Here is a 13,991-nt window from a genome sequence, read left to right as displayed (position 1 = left end):
GAATAACAGTTGCGCACCGTTCATGCCACCTCTATTTTATGTCCAGTTGACAAATGAGAATATTTACAATTTTACATATGCGGTTCCCTCGGCCGTAAAACCAACTCAGATACTTATCACGCAATTATTATCCATATGTTGCGCTACGCTCTCTGCGAATCGCTCGTTCACCCGCGTTTGCGTTCTTCCATTCGCTTGGCTTGTTCCGCTTTTTACGCGCGTTCCTCGCCATTATTGGAGCATCGAACGACATTATTACGGGCCGGATTGTGTATCGTGTTACGGACTAAAATATTTGTTAACAAATGTCGCGGATGCACCCCCTGCCGGGTACCGTGGCGTTCGACTCGCTCGGGTCCGGACGTGTCGGGTAGCCAGATAAGGCCCGAACATTGTCCACATTGTATAGGCGATCGCGAGCAATGAGAAAATGCGTCACCGCATCGAGCGAGGGAAAGATGCAGCCTTTATGCCCACGGTCGCCGCGTTACCGTTTTCTTTCTCGATCTCCCTCACCCCTCGGCGGTCGTTCTAACAATTTCGCGCGCCGGAATTATTATAATTTAATACGATACTACCCCTCTCGTTGCTCTCCGGCCGGTCTCGCGCTTTATTGCCGAGCCACGGCCATTATTCGACGTGTTTGTAGCCTCCGGCGTCGCGTAATAAGCCGGCTTATGTACCCGCGTATTCTCTCTTTGTCGCGCGCACGCACAGTGTAACGCACCTCTAACGTCGCTACGACACGCCTACCTTATTCTTCCCTTTGCTCGGCTCCGGAATATGCCCAGCAGTGAGGGCCAGCCGGTATCTGCATCTGCCGATGCAGCGTGCCACGCCGCTGCTCTGTGCCATGTAACGAGTGAACCTTGTTTTTGCCAACCACTTCGACCGATGCTACGATTAGATTTTTATCCGAGAAATGCTTTCTCGCCCAACTCATCGCTTCCTGGCAACTCTGAGTGGGCGAAACGGGCGGCAGAACGTGTTTCGGTGATCCATTTGTACTTTCCTAATCTAGCTATAGATCCCTAAGCCGGTAGTAATTTCATTACAGTGGTTCAAGTTCATTTTAGCCCTAATGAATATACACTTGCCTACTGACCTTATACGAAATTGAAAAACTTGGCGTCAACTATAACAGGTCTGATGAGACAATCTACGCGTTAAAGCTAAAAGAGCGAAATGTATACATATAAGCTGGAATAAATTAGTGACAGAAAACAGCGGACGTGGTTAAGGAGATTCGTGGAACGTAATTATTATTAAATGACAGTGATTGTGAATTTTAATCATTGTAGGCAACGTTACGTAGAACGATTTCATTGTTAAAAAGATATGTACATTACGTTTACAAACTGGAACCGAGGGCAACGCCTACCTCGTTTTGCTCTCACGTCTTGTCGGGTCGTTTCGGGTGTACCCAGGTCGTGGAGACCGGAAGCGCGTCGTTTACGTGTCTGTCATTCCTACATTCATCGTTTGGTATCATAAAACCGGACACACTGATGATGAAACACCAACCCTTTGCGACCATTCCGACGACGTCCGACGTTCCACTTTGTAATAAGAATCTTTTTTTCTTTCTTCGCAGATAATCAGACTCTGCTGACTCTGCTAATCATACTGAAATGGTAATTCACTTCTTGGAAACTTGCACAGGACTATTTTTGTTATTATTTTACGATTGAACTTCAAAGATTAATTAATCTTTAATAGTACAAATATCTACAAAAATTCCCAAAAATTTTAAATTGTAATTTTAAATCGTAAGTAATTTTATTTCGCTATACAAAAAGTGAAATAAATAATGCGCCGAGAGTGCATCTGCATCTTGCATGCATGCATCGTTAAAATATGACCAGAACGAGAATTATGGTAATTTTCAACGAGAAAAGGAAGCGATATTATGTTTCTTAAATCGGGATTTTGAATCCGTACTTAATAATTCTTGTGATATTCTGTTACGGGCGCGCTTTCATTTAGCGAGCGCGCATTGTTAATTGGAGAACGTTCCGGCACGCGGGCACGGGAGGAGAGAGGATGAACCGTAAAGTCGTGGATACGTACTTATACATATATTTACAGGCGGGTTGAATCAAATTAGAGTTCTCCCCGTATATCACCCTGCTTGGGAATACGTCGACAACATTAGCAATTCAATTTTTTACGTTTCTCTACGTGATATTAATGCGAACGACGAGAGCGCGTCTTCAAATTTCAACTGAAAAATGTACGTGGAATTAACCGGGTTGTAAAACGTGCAGGCTGCGCATATAACTTTCAACTAACTAATGAATAACGCTATAGGGAGCATTACGTTCGTTGGAGTAGTGACATTCCAATGAATAAATTTTTTAAATATGCAACGAACGTGGCTGCACTGTATTCACTTCGAATTCAATTTTATTTAATTTTTTATCGTTTGACTCTATACCACGTGTAGGCAAACTTCATGCAAGTTAATAATGTCCGTAAAATCAGATTACGTAAAAATTTGTTCACAAACGCGGTATGCTACGCGGTATCGATCGGGGTGAAAAAAAAGGGAAATAAAATAATGTACGGTGTTCGAACAAGGCTGGTAGAAAGCACGTATTTATCCGTCGTCTGTGAGGAGTAGACAGATAATGTAACCGGCTGATGTGACGGTTTAGCGGCAGACACGCAGTCGCTGCGTACATGTGTGAGGGACATATATACGTTTTCAAACTGACAACAAGACTGATAAAACTTTATCGTCCATTTGTGAGGGACAGCGCTGTCACTAGCGCGGGCTCCGATCGCCGAGCAGTGGAAACGTCGCGTCGGCTGAAGAAACGGATAAGAATACCTCGGAGAGATAGGAAAATATCTTTGTACTCTTAAGAGATATCGAAAACGAGCGTCAGACACACACACACTTAGCTGTCTACCAAACTTGCCTCGCTAAAGTTCATTTATTTTGTCCAACGTGTCTGCATCGTGAACAGTCCTACTATGATCATTACTTCTTCATGTGTTTATGAACTTTGTAAAAGCTTCATCCTACGCCAGTCTTCTTATCATCACCTTTTCCTCTCGCATTATAACCCTAATCTTGTAACAATTCTTCCAACAGACAACTATAAAGTTATTATTATGGGAATTCAGTAGAAACAGGGAGTAGACTCTATTCTGCTCTTTTTTTATATAAGGTATTTATTTTTAAAAAAATGAGTGAATTGTGGTAAGATTTTTTGAACCTTCAATTCGAGATCGGCGATGCTTGAATCGCAAGGATAACATCGTTTTACAGTTGAACTGGAATGTAATCTCCCTTCGTGTCGGACGTCGTTTATATAATACTCATACGAACATTTAAGAAATTCCTCGGTGATAGCAATATTGATTAGACGATTACGAAAAAGGGAGAGGTAGGGTGGAGCCGTTTTGCGACTGGTGTATCACTATTTTCCCAGCTCTTCTACATAGGTAACTTACATCGCGTAATCTCTTACTTGAGCAAATATTATTAAACGATCTCGAATGTGTAAAAATTCAATATCGTTATGTGTGATTAACTGAAGTAGTTTCTTCGAATCCACACCCATCCAATTAGATAATCTTAATCGCAATCAATATCGTAACCTAGAGGATTATATAATAACTTTTCATCTATCGACTTATCGCATACTCTCCGTTTATTCTGACCTTTGTATTATATATTATAATATAAATATAGTATTTATTATAATAAGAAACTTGTTGATCTGTTCATTAGCAGACAACAGGTAAAATATAGTTCCCTCATTTTTATTCCTTTCTTTCTTCGTTTATATTTATCTAAGTTCAAATGTCTGTTTAAAACTCAGAAAGCTGGATCCAATATTTATAATTATTCTAATTTCTACTATTTTTTAACCGTGCAATTAAAAGCTGCACCCCAGGGACCCGATGGAAAACCCTCTCTCGCAGGCTGGAATTATAATTCAACATCAAGGGCGCGCACCCTGTCCCCACGAACCAACTTATTATTCCCGGCAAATGGGCGTTTTCGATAGAGCGAAACGATCTCGATTATCGGTGGTGGAAACTCGGCGCAGCGCGGCGCGAGCCTAGGGTGGTGTGTTTCGGTATGGAAAAAATGTATGCTACCATGGGGTGTGGGCCGATTCCAAATCAAGATAGCGCCGGAAGCGAACGATGCAGGCGGGAGTTCGCGATGAAAATAAATCAGGCAGAGGGTTTGTCCGCCGGAGGTGTTTCCGGGCGAACCCGTCGCGTTAATAAAGCCCCGGCTAACCCTTGACAAGCGACCACCGTTAAGTACGTCTGACGTTAATTAAAAAAGCCGTAATTAATCGAACAACTTCTTCGTTGCTTGTGCACGATACGTACCATCATCCAGAAGAAGCAATGTTTTCGACACTTTGAAGCTGAGTCAATCCACAAATCTGTCCGCTTCTCTAATTACTTTGTCATCTCTTTCTTGACAGTAGTTTACATCGGTTCAAGTGTTTGAAATAGCAATTCACAATATAGATAATTGAGCTTAAATACGTTTGAAAAACTCTATATTATGCATGTTTCAAACATAATAAGATTGTGTCGGGTTATCTAGAAACTATTCTGTAATATCAAAGCGTTCTTAACATCATGCTCATTTTCAACTCTCGATCGGGATCGGTTTGATCAAGGGTACCGCATTCGCTTGGAGAAGGTTGGTGCACACTCCGAGCGTACATACTCGCATTGCGTCGCGATCCGAAGAAACGGGCGTCGGGCCCGAGAAAGTTTCGACGGCTCGCGGTCGATAGTGGCGTCAGTTTCTCATGAATATATTCACAAGCAGCGGCGGTCGGCCGCGCGAGTACGAGACGAAGATGTTAACTGGTGATTGGGGAAACGCTTTCCTCCTTTAAAGATCGTCTTGTTAGCGGAGGACCCCACGGCATCCGACCGTCCAAATCTTCTTGCTCTCCCTCCGCCTCCCTCGGTGGACTTTAATGTCTTCAGTAACTGGCCGTAAAAGAAATTCGTGTGCAACCCGGGGTGAGTCGTGTGGGTTCGTCCGTGAGTGCGTGTACCTGCACGCAGGCGCTCGTGCAAGCCAAACCGGGAGCCGAGGAGCCGCGGTGTCGCCTCGATTTTATGCAAAACGAGAATCAACTGTACGTACTTACAATGTGTACGCGATAAGGAGTGAACGCGGTCGTCGAGCTTTAAACAGCCTTGGTCCACCGAATCGCCATGTTCCTCGTCGGCTCCTCGGCATTCTTTCTCTTCTCTCCATTCTCAACCTGCGATTGTGTCACGGTATAAATTTCGTGGTACCCGTGACGCGTTCCGTTGCATAGACAAAATTAACGTCGTAACAGATAAATAAAACGCGATCCAATAAGTCTGTTATTTAATTGCATCGATTAATTCGTTTAAAATCTAGTAAGTATTGGCGACTACGAGAAATGTGATTTCACGCAAAGACGGTTCGATTTTTCTTGACTGATCGTAAATGAAGAACAACACATAGCGACAAAACACGCGCGGAGGTGACGAGTGGGCGGTTGGGAGCGGAACGTTGACACAATGGGTGTATCGTGACTACACATAGCGGCACTAGCTGCATCATCTCATCGCGGCGGTGTGAATTTTAATTAATATATACTTAATTAAGTTTCCGCATCGGCGGTATTGTAACTCCGCTACGGGGGCCCGTTATCTATGCCATGCAGTGTGCGGCTGATTTACTAATAGAAACTGCGTGGAATAGTTCGTCTAGTTAAGCCCCTTCGGATACACATTGGTTTATTGTGCGCTGCACCAATGCACCACAGTTGCGAAAGCATCGCGTCGAGATACAACAGCGCAGAGCGCACACCTGTGCACGCTCGCTGGGTCTATTAAAGCCTTCCCCATCGCGTCGTTTCGATGCGCATCTCCGAGCCGAGCACCTCGGAGCGTATCTGCGCGAACCACCTCGATTCCCCAGATGTATCGATAGTACGTACACTTCCTTTCCGGATGAAAGCGATTCTCCGACGATTATTCCGTAAGAAACCGCGGCGTAGCGGGTACGAGCCGAGAGGAGTAATAGGCGTACGTAGGCACTTGGCGTACCACGAGTATTTTCGACACAATCACGTAACCGTAATCGCTCGTGGTGCACGATGAAAGTGATCACCGATGATTACTCGAGTGTAATCGGGCTCTATATCTGTCCTCCGTTCGTGCGTTACAGTGATTGCGTTCAACGATCAGTATCGTTTCGAATATAGTCGTTGAATAAATGCGCAACCATTTACCTGGAAATACATATGGTGGAAATTTGTCGCATCTGTAATTGTATTTGACGACTGTGTCGTTCGACAAGTGCAGAGATTGTGCGTTACCGAGAATGCGTCTAACATTGTACCTGGTTAATATTGTACCTGTAAATCCAGAATATTGTTTACTGGTATTAATAATATCGGTCAATATTACTGTACGATATTATTCAGCAATCAAGCACAACGCAAACGCTGTTTGCCCCGCGAACAATGCGACTATATGTACATAGATGGTCTATCTGTTCAGAAGCAGTCCGAGACTATTCACCGGCGAGCGGTGAATAGGTGTAACAAAGCTGGTTCGTTCGACAACGGCGTTGTACGATCGCTTGTAGTCTGTACAGAGTACATGATGCCATAACAAAGAGCGACGAATGTCGAAGGGGTAAAAAAGGGCAAAAAGGATTCGAAACAAGGCTCGAATTAAAATTCGGCCGAGCGTTCGCTCAGTGGCACGGTGCGGCGGTTCTTTTTAGACTAATTGAAAATTATTGAATCTTCACATGTGGTCTGGAACGGGTCACCGGTTGTCAAAGGTCTAGTCTCACAATCAGAAGAGAAATAACGCATGTATGACAGCCGCGACGAGGAATACCTTTGGCGATCTCGAATTTAGCGTTGATTATTCTGAATTCGGGGCTTAATAAAAGTGCACGATATACCAATCGTATAAAGAGGAGCTGATTCGGGTGGCAAACATGCACGGCGACCGACCGCACCGCACCTACCGTGTGCACGCAGATTCTGACGTCCTAGGAAACAGAAGCACCCTTGTTAACATTTCCTTCGTCAAACCGCCTTTTGTCGGCGTCACCCCTTTCCTCTCCCTTCTCTTTCCTCGGTAATCAACGACCCTAGTTGCTATTCACCGTTCATTCGTATCCGGGACAAGCTTTCTCCATAACGAGAGAGATCGACTTTCCTACTTTTGCCCTGTTCACGAGACTGCAAAAAGCTTCGATCCTTAACTGCTACCGTCATGCTTTACATTTACGAATAAAAATTAAAGATACAGAAGACCAATCGCAGGTGTTTGAAATCGTCACGGCGTCAGTGCAAATACCTTGAATACCATTGCAATAAGAATCTCGCGGCTGGCTTCACACGTTCGTACGTCTCACGCTGCAGGCATTGATCAGTCGACGAGAAGAATGTGGAATAAGAAAAGCGTACAAGTGAGCGAGAAGTGTAGACAGCGAGAGGATAGGTACGGAGGTATGATGTTTCCAAGTAAGTGACATTTCGTGTTTCGTTTCGAGGAAGATTTCACCGATGCGCGGGGACACGATGAATAAAAATATGTTCGTTGAGCGAGAGACCGGTAAGTTTTGAGAAGCGAATCGGTCAACGACGAGAGTCTTTCCTCCTCCGAAGCGTGTTTAACCGAAAAAACCGGAGCCAGAAATCGATAAATAGAAGTAATCTCGCGTTACAACCAGGTGTTGTTGGATTCGAGGCGTGATCGAGGGCTTGTTTTTGCCGAGAGCATCGCGCATCCAGGCGCAATTACTACCTTTTATGAGAAAATTCTCTATTAATTGATCGGCAAAAATAATTATCGACGTTTCATTCAACGATTCGCGTGTTCTCGACTGTCACAAAAAAAAAAAAAACAGAAAAAATAATATCATCAGCACTGCCTTGATTCTTTAATACTTCACGAAATAAAATTACCATTTCGTAATAAATAATTAACTATATCATAATACTGTGGAGTTAAATTTCAAGTTAAAAGGGTTCAAGATCGGTCGAAGTTGTAATCACGGCAATAAAACGGTTTGTTCATTTCCCCCGTGTTGTTTACACAAAGAAGAACGGCTTTTACGACGGTAGCGAGTAATTTGTCGCTTAAAATGGTTATCAAACCTAGCGTACAGTAAGTTTCGTCGAATCGAGATTTACGCGCCGGGATCCTTGAATTAATATGAGCCCAGGTATCGTCTCATCGCTCTCGTCTCGACGGCATTCGTTTGCGAGTAGAGGATTATATGTCGACTCATTAGCGGGCGAGTTTATACGACCGTGACGATTAACACAGACCCGCTAATAGGAACAAATCGTCCTTGGACCAACAGGCTGGATGAAAGTGCCACGACCGCGTCGCCGCTTAACATCTTCGCTCACGAGGGAGTCGCGTTTATTCCCTTCCAGCTTTGAATGTAACTTTTCATCGCTTCACGAGGAGTTCGTCGATCCTTCGGTGGACCGTGAATGAGGAATACGTGGAATCGAGGATCTCGATTAATCAGTCGCTGCGTAGCGTACGTAGACACGTCACGTGCAAAAATACTGAATGACGCTCGTGCTCGTGAAAAGCGACGAAGCTTTCTGTCTGTCTCCCTCGCGAAATCTGTCAACGACAAATGAAATAAAATCGTGATTCGCGAATTTTTCATCTCGACTGTCGACATCGAAGCGAGATAATCTTCCGATCATTCATTTATTGTATAATAGACTGTTAAATCATTTTAAAGATATCGTCTCGTGTGTTTCCAAACGATATTATAACTGAGATTATTGGATGAATGTAATCGCTCGACGTGGGAATACTTAGAGGCTTACAAGCATTCACAGCGATGTGAAAAAACGATTTTAATCTAAATCCGTCGTCAAGCGTCGATGTTAAAGTACAAACAAAGAGGATGTATGGTTTAACTAGAACGATACTGTTTCATGGTTTTTAGCGTGAAACGTGACGGACATAATCGATAAATCGTTGGCAAGAAGCGTACCGCGCCGCGATTCGAGTGAATGCACTTCTGAAGGAAGTACATGGCGTGTACCATCATTTACGCTAATAAATACGTAGCAGCGCAGAAGACGTTCCCGGTGTTATAATAATTGTGCGTAATTGCACGTTATATCGAAGTTTAAGTGCATAGTTTTCAGAATTCGCTATCTCCACCGTGATTGCGTATGATGATCTCATCCCATCCATGGCGTTTTGTAATTAACAGCGCAGATGTAATATAAGAAGATATTCGCGAAGTTATTATTAGTTAATAAATACCACAAGAGAAATAATAAAACGACTGATTTAATATCTCTTTTAATTCTCTATTAAAGCGCATCTAATGAAGAGGATAACAGCAAAAAAAGGAACGGCGATGAACTTTATGTATAATTAACAGTATTTGAGGTGCAATAAGCAACAGCGTAAAGTATCGATTGATGAGGGGAATAGGACGGAAGTACAAAATGGCACGTAGGGAAAGATAGGATAAAAACGCGGGGTGAAACGATGACGAGGCACCAGAGATTCCTGCCTAATTTCCTCTCGGAATGGTAGTCCGGAGCAAAGAGCGGTGAAAGTGAGGCGCGATGGGAGCAAGGTCCCCGGGTGCTGCGGGAGCGTGCCTTGAAAAAAACACGACATTAGGAGCCGGTAATTCCATGGGTGCTCGTGTCCCGGGCTACCATCGAGGCCCGTTATAAATGCGTTACATCGCGTTAGCCGGGGATCCATTTATGAAAAAAGTCGGGCGTCGCGCGCGACCCACGATAATTACAGCGTGTCTTCGGGATTAAATATCTCGGGCGCGCGTGTAATTTGTGCATCGTTAATACGCGGCCGGATTAATTTATGGCCGCGAATTACAGAAAACGATGCGTTCCGTCGAATTAATGCACGACCGGGTACGCGTTCTCGCATTGTGTGACTGACCGCGGCTAATTCCGGTCCATTTACCTCTCGACCGCCGCTATTCGTCGATTCGTTCTGAAAAATGTTTCCGCTCGAGTTTTTCTTATCGCCATCATTTCTCTCCATACGTTATCGCCAATTAAATGACCATGATTATCACCAGTCGGGAATAATCGATAGCGTGTGACGAATCGATCGAATTCTTATTAAACAAATAACAACAAACGAGAATGAGCAGAATTAATCAAATTCATTTTTACCGAGAGTCATCGGAATAAGGCTTGCGAAACTAAACCATTCGCGGACTCGGCCGTTCCCTGCGTTGTGTAGCGACAGCGTATTTTCTCGAAGGCCTGATCTCGCCGAAAAACAAACAGTTAGAGCTAGATGGTCTCTCATTAATTTGGCACCACTCCCAGCCTGCTCTGCTGGTTCCCTTTCGATTCAGAGTGGATCTTCGTTGCCCCGTAGGGAGGGTCTTCGAAAGGGCCGCCGCCTCGGTCCCACGAGCTCATTATACATCCGTATACAAATCTAACAGCGTGCCTTTATGTGCGCGTGTACAAACGTGTATATTATGCAGTATACAGCGTGGTGTGTCTGCCTTTCGGCATTTGTAGGTAGTCGGTAGCAGCGTTGAGTGATACGTTACCTACGCGAAATGAATGCATCCGATACGTGTCACAATCCCTATTCCGGGGAACTCCGGTGAGAGGAAGAGAGAAAGCCGGTTGTATCGCCACGTGGACGGCAGACCACGCACGTACGCGTTCCTATCGTGTACATGGGACCAGCGTGCCTGTGTTTGAACGATCAATGGAGCAGCTCGCGGTACCAATTCCACGGAATTAATCACTGATTTATGTAAAATGTTATTCCGCCGGACGAGACAGATAAATAAACGGTCGTCTACGGAACATACCGATAGACGACGCTTGTTCGTATCGATTTATCGTTTGCGATTGCATTAGATCGTTTCAAACGAGGTGTAACCCTGCATATTCGACAACGTTCGTATGTATTCATGATTTTATAGACACCATTACTACTACGTACGTACTATCTGGTAAGTAGTATTTAAAGAGTAAAGTCAGGATTTTTAATTCGCGATTGTGCTAACCAAATTGGTTGCCGAAGGAGGTCAGTTCCGTGGACAGATCATCCCGTAGAATGTGGAGGTCGCGTTACCGTAAGGAAAACGGCCGATAATGGGATTACACAAAGAGAACGGATTACTGAAATCCCTCGAATGCAAAACCTTACGATAATCTGGTACAATGTTCCCAGTATCTTGGACACGATGACCATACAGATCCCTAGGATAGGATATCGGTTGGGATATCGTCGCTGCCGTTCCCATTACACGAATATGTGCTCGACATAACCGCATCGATCGGGATGCTTCTCTTTTCTCCACCTGTTGTGCACGGTCCATAGGCATGTACGTAGCTGCACCCGTCAAAGAATTATCCTCGCCCGGTGCGCGCGTGTGGACGGTACAGTACGCCGCAGCATCGTCCCGTCTCCGACCGGATTATAATGAAATAAATAGTACGATTAAGGAGGGACGCGTTTAAATGAACCATAGCTATCTCCCGGTACAACGGACGGGTTTCGAGATTCGATCTCTCACGTAGCACCGTGCAAGTAACTGCGCGGCACGGCGGCTGTACGCGAAGTCGTATAAATAGTTGTTCGCTGGCTCCGATACAGCGTTAATGACCGACTCGTTTTCTGTTCCAGACTCCCGTCAACGACTCGCGGGACCAGCCGGACGGAGCGTGGAAAAATTGCGTGAGTACCCTACATGCATACTTATACAGCGAATGCGCCGCAGTTGATATTTAATCGATATGTCGCGACCACTAGATCGTATCGGTGGACTGTTCCATCGTTTTTCGCCGTGTCACCGTGTATTCCGGTTATGCGTTACGCGGTGGAAGCCCGTTCATCGTCGGAGCTGCATCGGTTCGATCACAGTCTGACAAACGGAATCTTTTCCCATGAAGCAGGACGGTTGTAGTCGAGGTTGTCACGGAAAGGCGTTGTAAATGAAGTTATTACGAGTCGACGGAGTCGGTAATGCTTAGATTGCTCGGCCAAGGTTCAAGGCATTCTATTTGCAAGAGAAGTTGGAATCAATTTACTGACTGAGATTATGTCCACTTTTTCTATAGAAAAATACTTTGCTTATTCACTGAGGAAACAGGTGAATGGTTTTATAACTACTAAAATAGGTTCACATATGGTATTGATAAGTACTCACGCTGCTTAAGAAAATTCAGGTACATCTGTCGAACGTAGAATATGGTAGCTACAGCCTATAAGCTAACCTAGTCTGAGAATCAAACGTGCGTAAGGTTTAATACGTTAGCCAGATGTTCACTTCTATAAAACACACTGACGCAAAACGCGTAAAAGACTCAGGTAGGGAAGTGATTAAAGACCTGCGGTTACATATTCCACGTGTCTATACGTTGTCCTCACCCGGAACTCGGGAACTATTACGTGTCTTCTTTTCAAGTTTAAATACACTCCACCAGACAAAGTGAATTTTCAGCATCGATTTTCCCCAAGCTATTCCATACTACGCATTCTTTTTCTTAACAAATGGAAGAAAATATCTTGTATGACAGAGCACAGCATAAAAACTGTAGAATTTTCTCCCTCGTTACAATTTCTTCGATTTTATAAATACGTCTTATATACAAATCCTATGGTAGAACTAGAAGAGTTGTAAACCAATACCGAATGTGTGGAACTAATTCAAGTAATGTTCGCCTGCTAATTGCTTTAGAACGCACGATGAATTATCCGTGTTTCGCTTATTCAGGGACAAGATGCATTCAATTTTCTCATTTTGCGAGCTCCACAATCGGAAACTCCGAAACGAACCGTGAAAAAGTAGTCAATACACGGCTACGGTTCATGGAGATTAACGAAGAATGCGAAACCTCGTCGCGCTCTTCTTCCTCTGTGGCAAACATCGCCCGAAATCGTTTCAGGCAGCTGCTGTTGCGCCGCTGTGGATGTTAGACGGTGACGATTGTCGTAGATTCGTGAAGTGTGAAAGCACGCGTCTCATCGACTGGAAGCCCGTCGAGTTTGCGTGGAATATGTTGATGCACCCAGTGTAAGTAGCGGTATTCAACGTCGACCAACCGAATCGCGTTTCAGGAACACGTACTCGATGTTCGTCGCGTGAAGTTCCTTGCGACTCGCTGATAACTCGTTCCGTGTAACTATGGATAACACTCGAGAACCGATTGCATAAACGTCGGAGAGAGCGGAAAATTATAATATCCTACGATTTCATGGTAACGAGTACGCGCGATTTGTCCTTAAGATAGATCAAGCGTGAAACAGGCCAAGGAATCGTGCATTATTGGTATTTCTGGGTGAGACTTTGGTTCGCGTTCACGTGGATCGTGTTTTACGTACAATTTACGTAACAAACTCGAACATGACGGCATTTGCATTGCACAATTGTCTGCAAGGCATCTCTGAAGGAATTGGCTTTCTAACGCCCCTGCTCGACGCGAGCTTTCGCGCTGTGTTTCAACGTTGGTAATGACAAGTTTGGCGCGGGGACACGTTAACAATTGTTCAAATGTCTCGCATCAAACTGCAGCTAGGACGGTCATTTTCTATAACTCTCCCTTGTTCGATCCATTCAATTTTGTATGAAATCATTCGCGCGTTATAGACACGTACGTTGTATACTATTATTCAACTTGCGCCGTGCCGTTCTCGTGGGATAACAGCGATTTCAGGCTAATCGAAACGATACCGTTCGTTCGAAAACGATGTCAGCAAATTCTGCGACACTCCCTTCCGCGCATAGCGCAGTTCGGATTAAAGCATCATCGGCCCGTGTCAGGATACAACTGTGATCCTGTAAACGACCCTTCGGAGAATAAACTCCCTTTCTGTATTTATGGACTGTTGGGATTAGCGGGAGAGAGAAGGAAACATGCAGTCGGGAGATAGCCTCTCTTTTGTGAAATTCGCTCGCACTCTGAAAAGCTGCGCTCCGAGGAGATGCGGTGACGCGCGCGAGA

The 13,991-nt window shown here is 44.5% G+C and overlaps 1 protein-coding gene across 1 annotated transcript in view; it reads left to right on the top strand.

The window, feature by feature from the left end:
• Positions 1–13,991, top strand: part of LOC108631405 (latrophilin Cirl) — a 338,358-nt gene that overhangs the window by 58,244 nt on the left and 266,123 nt on the right. Inside the window, exon 2 of the mRNA XM_018035307.2 lies at positions 11,674–11,724. The gene's annotated coding sequence lies outside the window, so the exon portion shown is untranslated. The remainder of the gene's footprint in view (positions 1–11,673; positions 11,725–13,991) is intronic.

Source organism: Ceratina calcarata, unplaced genomic scaffold, assembly GCF_001652005.2.
Source record: "Ceratina calcarata isolate Rehan_Ccalc_2016 unplaced genomic scaffold, ASM165200v1 scaffold9, whole genome shotgun sequence".
In the NCBI taxonomy this organism is placed as follows: domain Eukaryota; kingdom Metazoa; phylum Arthropoda; class Insecta; order Hymenoptera; family Apidae; genus Ceratina; species Ceratina calcarata.
This window is presented reverse-complemented; position numbering and strand designations above follow the sequence as displayed.